The 7,939-nt window shown below is 39.6% G+C and overlaps 1 long non-coding RNA gene across 1 annotated transcript in view; it reads right to left on the bottom strand.

Moving 5' to 3' along the window:
- Positions 1-320: 320 nt before the first annotated feature.
- LOC118162502 overlaps positions 321-7,939 on the bottom strand; it is a 22,175-nt gene continuing 14,556 nt past the window's right edge. The window contains exon 4 of the long non-coding RNA XR_004748485.1: positions 321-496. This is a non-coding gene — a long non-coding RNA (uncharacterized LOC118162502). The remainder of the gene's footprint in view (positions 497-7,939) is intronic.

The following is a 7,939-nucleotide window of genomic DNA, read 5'->3' as shown; positions in this document are numbered from 1 at the left end:
CTATTCATTCTGGAAGAGTTAACTTGTGGAAACCAGACTCTATAACGTCGGACTAGTTAGAAAGCAGGTATGTTTATTCGGCGCTGCACACACACACCAGACACAAGGGGGATAGCTCCACCTAACTTGCGCACCAGTGGTTACTGGCAGTGTGCTTATATTAGTGGGACAAACACATATTCATTTCATTTCCCATAAGTTCATCAGGTGTCCGAAGAAGAATCATTAACGTTGGTTCCGTCTCTATTTGTATGCGTACTGGAGTCCTTGGGTGGTCAGTCGTCTGGCATACCCCGGTGGTCTTTTGTTGAAAGCCAGAAGTCTTCCTTGCTGCTTATCTTCTGGCCTTTCCTGTCTTTGACAGACTTCAGCAGTCAAGCCAGTTCTTGCTGGTTCCATTATCTACTCATACAGTCTTTTGTTCCCTTATTTTTGGGTCATTAACATATAATTGTGGTAGCTAAGACCTAGGAATCACCATCCTTTATCTTGTTCCCTGTCTCAGAGTGAGACCAAAAAAGGGAGAGAAACAAAACAAAACAAAAACAAAAACAAACAAACAAACAAAAAAGAACAACAACAAAAAAAAGAACTGGAGAGCTTTTTTTAGTGCTTGCTATTTGAGAATAATGACAGCTAATTATAGCAATAACTCTCTTTAGGAGTGACCTCTGCTCACAATGAGTGGTACCTTATTACTAGAGCAATCCAACAAAATAGTGATCTAAATCACTCTGTGCAGTTCCTGTCTCTCAACACACAGCAGAATCTGGCCCTTAGTTGGCTATGCAGCCATCCTGCCCCTAAAAGTTTCCACTAGAAAGCATTTATTTACACCTGTAACGGAAGACATTGCAGCACTGCATCTCCACATGGGCTATATTAGATCTTTCTGAGCCTAGAAAGCTACGAAAACAACAACAACAAATAACAAATAAGAAGAAATAATTAACAGATATCTGCTCTTAATGTTACTGTCAGGGATACATTCACGGGTGGGTTTCTGCTAATGCGCTAGTGCTTAAAGAAACATCTGCATTCATGACCTGTTTCCATCCCTATGAATAAATTCATGTCACAGACAGCTTGATTAGCTGGCTACTTGCAGGCATCAAAGGAGAAATGAAACTTTGAAGGGGGGGTGGGGGTGGCAAGACATCATTACAAAATGTGGGCAAGGTATATTTCTCTTGCATCTTTGCTTAATAGTCACAGAAATAAAATTAAAGCATGTCATCTCTTTTCTGGTCGGAGGAGGAGGAAAGTGGTTTGTACTGAAACAAGCAAGCAATTAGTAAATATAAAAGGATGATTAGCTAGCTAGGCAGTAGGATGAATCATTATCTAGGTATTAAGAATAGAATAGATTAGTTACTCAATATTATCTGTCAGTCAAGGAAGAAGTAGTCTGAGGCTGTAAGATATACTATCAGAAGCCAAGAGGTGAAGAATAGGTGAAAACTAAGTAACAAAAACTTGCCAGACATCCCGTCTTGGGCAGGAAACAGATGGACAACAAGGACACAAATTAGCTCAGACTGATAAGGACATTGCAAACTTGCAAAATCACTACATTCTACATAAAGGGTGAAAAGTATACTATGAGGAAGACATACAGCCTTCCTCCCAAAGACCACTGCCCATGTCCTTAAGACCCCTGCCCACAATTCTTGGAAGAATCTGCGCAAGTGCAAAGGACTGATAAGCTAATTAGCATAAGAAGCGTGAGTAGGCGGGTTTAGGTAATGAATATGTATGGGCGTTAATTGAATGTTCGTTGTTCTGCTGTATAAATATGAGATAGTTTGTCACTTTGGGTATGCACGTTAGGTGGAAGGATCCCCCGTGCATCCAGTGCTGTCAATAAAGAATACTTCGTCACTAAGAAGAAATTTTGACTTTGTTCTTTAAATCAATCTGGCACCCCAGACGGGACAACCTCTCTTCCCGGCTGCAGGACCCGCTGGGAATAGGACTCCCTAGGGTACCCCCAGGATTTCCCGGAGGGACTCCTTGACTCAACGGATCACTGCGGAGGCAGACAAGGACCCCATCCCTGTAAGTGACGATATTCTTTATTTTTGTTTGTTTGTTTGGTAGACCGGTCATTTGGTGCTGCCTATAAGTCAGAAGGTAAGCTTCTGCAAGGTAGTGTTGGTGTATACTTTTGTGGCTAGCACCTTAAGCATACGTTGGATCTGTGTTGGTGGCATTTAATTGCCGTTGGGAACCTTGGCAAAAGGTTTGCCTTTAAGGTTCATTTGGTACTGTGTTACTTATTTTGGTTTTCTGACCTACTGAATGTGTAATTTGACTGTGATTGTTGTTATTGAGATTTTAGCTATATTTTTGGTAATAATAATAGTTTCTTGGTGTTGCTGTAAAAAGATACCGACGTGCTGCATTTTGTAAGTGTAATCTGAAGGGTAATCTAAAAGTGTGAATTGAAAAAATTGGAGGAAAACAAAGTGGTGGAATTCTAAAGAAAAGTCCTTTAGGATGTGTTTTAAGTCATTGGAAGGATATTGGAGGGTCCGCTGGAGGAACTGTGAATAAGAAAATATTGATAGAATATTGTAACCAATGGTGGCCACTATATAAGTTGGAGTATGAGAAAAATGGCCTTTTAATGGAACTTTAAACTATAATACTTTGTTACCGTTAATGTTTTTGAGGAGAGAAGGGAAATGGATGAAATGTTGTTACTGATATGTTGTTTCAGCATCTTGGAGGGAAAAGGTATGGAATTAAGTTGGCCCCGACTGAGCCTTTGGTACTGGCATTAGAAAAGTACAGGCTGGAAAAAGATAAAGGAAGTGTTAAAAAGGTTGTTGAAGGTGTTAAAGGTGTGGCATGTAGTATTTGATAAAGCTGTTTGAAGTTGAATGAGCAGGGAAAGAGGATGTAGGGATGTTAATAGTTCTGCCTCAACCCGAGGCTGAGATCTTAAAATCACAGAGGGTGAGAGCCCTCTGGGGCAGAGGGACCATGATGGGTCATGATGAGTTGTAATGGAAACAGAATGTAATGGAAATTGTAATTGGAATTGTAATGGAAACAGAAAAGCAGTTAACTCTTAAAACAACCTGAGTTCATGTGTGAGTTCAGATTGCTAACGGGACTGCTCAGGGAACTTTCAACGATTGTATTCCCCTGACTGTCCCCCTCCATCTGAGACCCTAATCACCCCGGAAATTATGAACGGCTATACAGAAATCTGGTTAAATTGGGAATTGAGAATTTGTTCCAACAAGGTCCAAAAGAAACCCCTATGGAATTTTTGGACCAACTTTTGAAATGCAATGGAAAAAAAAATTAAAAAAATTTGGACGTGGCTTCAGAAAACAGAGGCAATTGGCTAGCCTCTTTCTAGGGCAATTGGCCCCCTGATATCAGAAAGAAATTGTCTTAGGCTGCAGGATAAACTTACAACAGTCAGGAATAACGGGGACCTGGGGCACCTACCCTAGCAGGTCCACTGGTTGAAATACAGCTAGGGAATGAAGAAAGAGGCTTGAATTTTTGTTGGTTAAAAGAGCTTCTTTCTCTGTGTTAATTAGTCTCTAAATGTAATAGGAGCAACTGGCCAACAGGAAAAGGCATTTCTCTTGCAATGCTTGAAATATAAACTGGGGAAACAAATAGGGATACATAGGTTTTTATGTCTACCTGGATCTCCAAAATCTCTATTAGGTTGAGATTTGTTAGAAGAATTAGAAGCAGAAATTATCTTTGAAAAAGGGAAAATGGAATTAAAGATAGGAGAACAACAACTAATAAATGTGTTGAGCTTGGCACTAATACAAACTGACCCTAAAAGTGAAATACCCTCAGAGATCACAGATCAAGTGTATCCAGGAGTTTGGGCCACCGAAGTCCCTGGAAGAACTAAAAATTGGACCCCAAAAATTATTAAATTAAAGCCAGGTGAGAAACCTGTTAAGTAATATCCTTTGAGGATAGAAGATAGGAAATGAATTAAAGAAATAATTGATACATTTCTACAGTATGGATTATTAGTTGAATGTGAATCCAAATACAATACACCCATATTGCCAATCAAAAAGGCAGATGGAAAAAGCTATAGGCTAGTTCAGGATTTGAGGGCCATAAATAAAATCACCGAAGATATACATCCAGTAGTGGCAAACCCTTATACTTTGCTGACTAAATTAAAGAATAGTCAAGTTTGGTTTACCATACTGGATTTAAAAGATGCCTTTTTCTGCCTAGCCTTAGCCACAGAAAGCCAAAACCTATTTGCCTTTGAATGGGAAAACCCCGACTCAGGTAGAAAGACGCAGCTTAAGTGGACAGTATTACCTCAAGGATTCAAGAATAGCCCCACCATTTTTGGAAACCGATTAGCAAAGGAACTTGAGACTTGAAAACCTCCGGACACTGAAGGGACTTTGTTACAATACGTGGATGATCTATTGATAGCCACTGAGACTAAAGAAGGTTGTGTTCAATGGACTGTCAGTCTCCTTAATTTTCTGGGTTTAAATGGATATCGAGTCTCCCAACAGAAAGCCCAGCTGGTTCAGCAATGAGTGACCTATCTGGGATTCGAAATTTCGGGAGGACAACAAGAGCTGGGAACTGAATGCAAGGAAGCCATTTGTCGAACTCTGGAACCACAAACGATAAAAGAACTGCGAACCTTTCTGGGAATGACAGGTTGGTGTCACCTTTGAATTTATAATTATGGACTGATGGTGAAGCCTCTATATGACTTGATAAAAGGTAACCAGTCAAAATTGGTTTGGACTGGAGAAGCGCAAACAGCTTTTAAGAGACTTAAACTTGAATTGATGCGTGCTCCGGCCTTGGGAGTGCTGGACCGGTCAAAACCTTTTTGGTTATTTTCACATGAGAGACAAGGGATGGCTTTGGGAGTATTAGCACAAAAGCTGGGTCCCTATAAACGAGTAGTAGCTTACTTCTCTAAACAACTGGATGAAGTAAGTAAAGGATGGCCCGGATGTCTTCGGGCGGTGGCAGCAGTCGTTATCAATATACAGGAGGCTCGGAAGCTTACAATGGGACAGAAAATGACTGTGCTAGTTTCTCATACAGTCTCAACAGTTTTGGAACAAAAGGGAAGTCATTGGCTCTCGCCGCAGCGATTTTAAAATACCAAGCAATACTAGTAGAACAAGATGATGTGGAAATTGTGGTCACTAACATTGTGAATCCAGCCTCTTTCCTTAGTGGAACTCAGGATGAATAACACATGACTGTATAGAAACAATGGAGACCGTGTATTCCAGTCGACCTCATCTTAAGGAAGAACCTTTAGAAGATGCTGACGAATCTTGGTATACTGATGGAAGTAGCTTTGTGAAACAAGGACAACGTAAGGCAGGGTATGCCGTTACAACCACTCAGCAGGTAATCGAGTCTAAACCATTACCTCCTGGGACGGTCCACCCAGAAAGCAGAGATAATTGCTCTTACTCGAGCACTGGAACTAGCAGCAGGTAGGAAAATAAATATCTGGACAGATTCTAAATATTCATTTGGTGTGGTGCATGCTCATGGAGCAATTTGGAAAGAACGTGGATTGCTGACCACTCAGGGAAAACAGATAAAACATGCTGAAGAAATTTTAAAATTGTGAGAGGTGGTAAAACAACCAGAAAAGGTAGCTATCATGCATTGTCAGGGACACGAAAAGGGGAACGCCAATTTTGAAATTGGAAATCGATTGGCAGATCAAGAGGCTAAGCAGGTAGATGGATTAACTGAAGTGAAGGCATCATCTTTGATACCAGACGGTAAAGTTCAAACTATATACATAAACCAAAAGCCAAATTATACAAAAGAAGACTTAAAATTAATTGAAGATTTGAAAGGTAAAATGAAACCAGATGGATGGGTATATTTAAAAGATAACCGAGTAGTAATACCCTCTAATTTGATATGGCTCACAGTTCTTACAGAACACAATAAAACACATTGGGGGGCTGACATATTGCATAAGAGCCTGAGTCAGACATTAGTGGGACAAAATTTATATACAACGATAAAACAAGTAACTCAACAATGTAGTATTTGTTTACACAACAACCCCAATACTAAGAATAAAATAAAATTTGGAATAATTGGTAAAGGAAATTATCCGGGACAACAGTGGCAAATTGATTTTTCAGAACTCCCTAGAAAAGGGGGGTATCGTTATTTATTGGTTCTGACTGACACGTTTTCAGGATGGCACGAAGCCTTTCCCTGTCGAGCAAACAAAGCAAGAGAAGTGGTTAAAGTCTCATTAAATGAAATAATACCATGCTTTGGGATTCCAGTAGGAGTGGAATGTGAACTTGATAGAGGTTCACATTTTTGTGCGCAAGTCGTACAACAGATAAGTAAGATTCTAAAGATAGATTGGCAACTACATACTCCTTATAGACCGCAGGCAAGTGGACAAGTAGAAAAAATGAATCCTTTAATTAAAGAACAAATAGTTAAATTGGACAAGAAGCTAATTTGTCATGGCCTCAATCCCTTCCTTTAACATTACTTAGAATTAGAGTTAAACCTAGAGTAAAGGAGAATTTGAGTCCCTTTGAAATCTTATATGGGAGGCCGTATCAATTTCTATTTAGTGGAGAGGATCTAACACAGTTAGGATCAGAATATTTATATGCTTATATAACTGAACTTCAGAAACAATTAAATAAAATACATAAATTGATTTTAGGGACCAGGGCTAGAGGGTTGGATCAACCAATCCACCCCTTTAAGCCCAAGGATTATGTATATATAAAGATTTTTTCAGGACAACCCCTAGAAGAAAGATGGATCAGACCGTATCAGGTGTTGTTGACGACGCATACTGCTATCAAGATTAAAGAACAAGCTGCTTGGATCCACTATTCGAGAGTGAAGAGAGCTCCTGGAAAATCATGGACTGCTACCCCAATAGGATCTACCAAACTAGGGCTCTTCAGGTCGTAATTGTAATGGGGTGGCTACCTAATTTATACTTGACTTTATGGGATAAAAAGACATGTTTATCTCTGGTACAAGGAGTTTCTCACGCTCTGGGTAAAACAAATTGTTGGATATGTACACATATGCCAGAACATGGAGATAAAGGAATATCTCTCATCGGAATTCCCCTACCTAGGAATAAATCCTGGGAAAACTTATGGAGGAATACCTCTTGGGGTATTGAAGGTGATGAGATTCTGAAATTAGAAATAAATAGTCCTAAGGTACAAGAGTCATATTATACTTGCATTCAGAGATGTAATCCACCCAAAGGACAAGGGAAAATTGATTGTAACCCCATAACATATGTGGGAAACCAGTCATCTTGTAACATCACTTTATCTATTGGTACCTCAATTTTTGTTAACTCTACGGCTTGGCCAGTACCAGAGGGAAGAGGATGGTACTGGCTGTGTAATGATACAGCTCGGAAGATTTTACCAAAAAAACTGGATGGGAACTTGTACCTTGGGAGCAGTAGTCCCTAATATGATGATACATGATTCTTTGTCACAGGGGTATTTGAGAAATCATATTCGGAGAATTGGACGGGAAATCAAAAATCCCTTAGTAGAAAGGCCTACTGCTTTCCATAGTTTTGCTTGTTGGTTTATCCCATGGTTTGGGGTGAGTGAGTTGGAAAAAACAATAGTCAACATATCTGCAGTAATAGAAAAATTAGAAAATAGGACAGTTGATGTTATGAAAGCTCAACAGCAAGAAATATCTAGCTTATCACAAGTGGTGTTACAAAACAGAATGGCCTTAGACTTGTTGGCTGCTCGAGGAGGAGTATGTACAATTGTTAATACTAGTTGTTGTGTGTATGTGGATCAAAGTGGGAGAATTTCCACTGACCTAGAGGAAATATGGAAACAGACTAAAATATTACATGAAGTCACCAAAGACGATCTCTCATGGAGTTTTGAAGAAATGTGGAACA

The sequence above is a fragment of the Oxyura jamaicensis genome, chromosome 2 (assembly GCF_011077185.1).
Source record: "Oxyura jamaicensis isolate SHBP4307 breed ruddy duck chromosome 2, BPBGC_Ojam_1.0, whole genome shotgun sequence".
NCBI classification, from domain to species: Eukaryota; Metazoa; Chordata; class Aves; order Anseriformes; family Anatidae; genus Oxyura; species Oxyura jamaicensis.
This window is presented reverse-complemented; position numbering and strand designations above follow the sequence as displayed.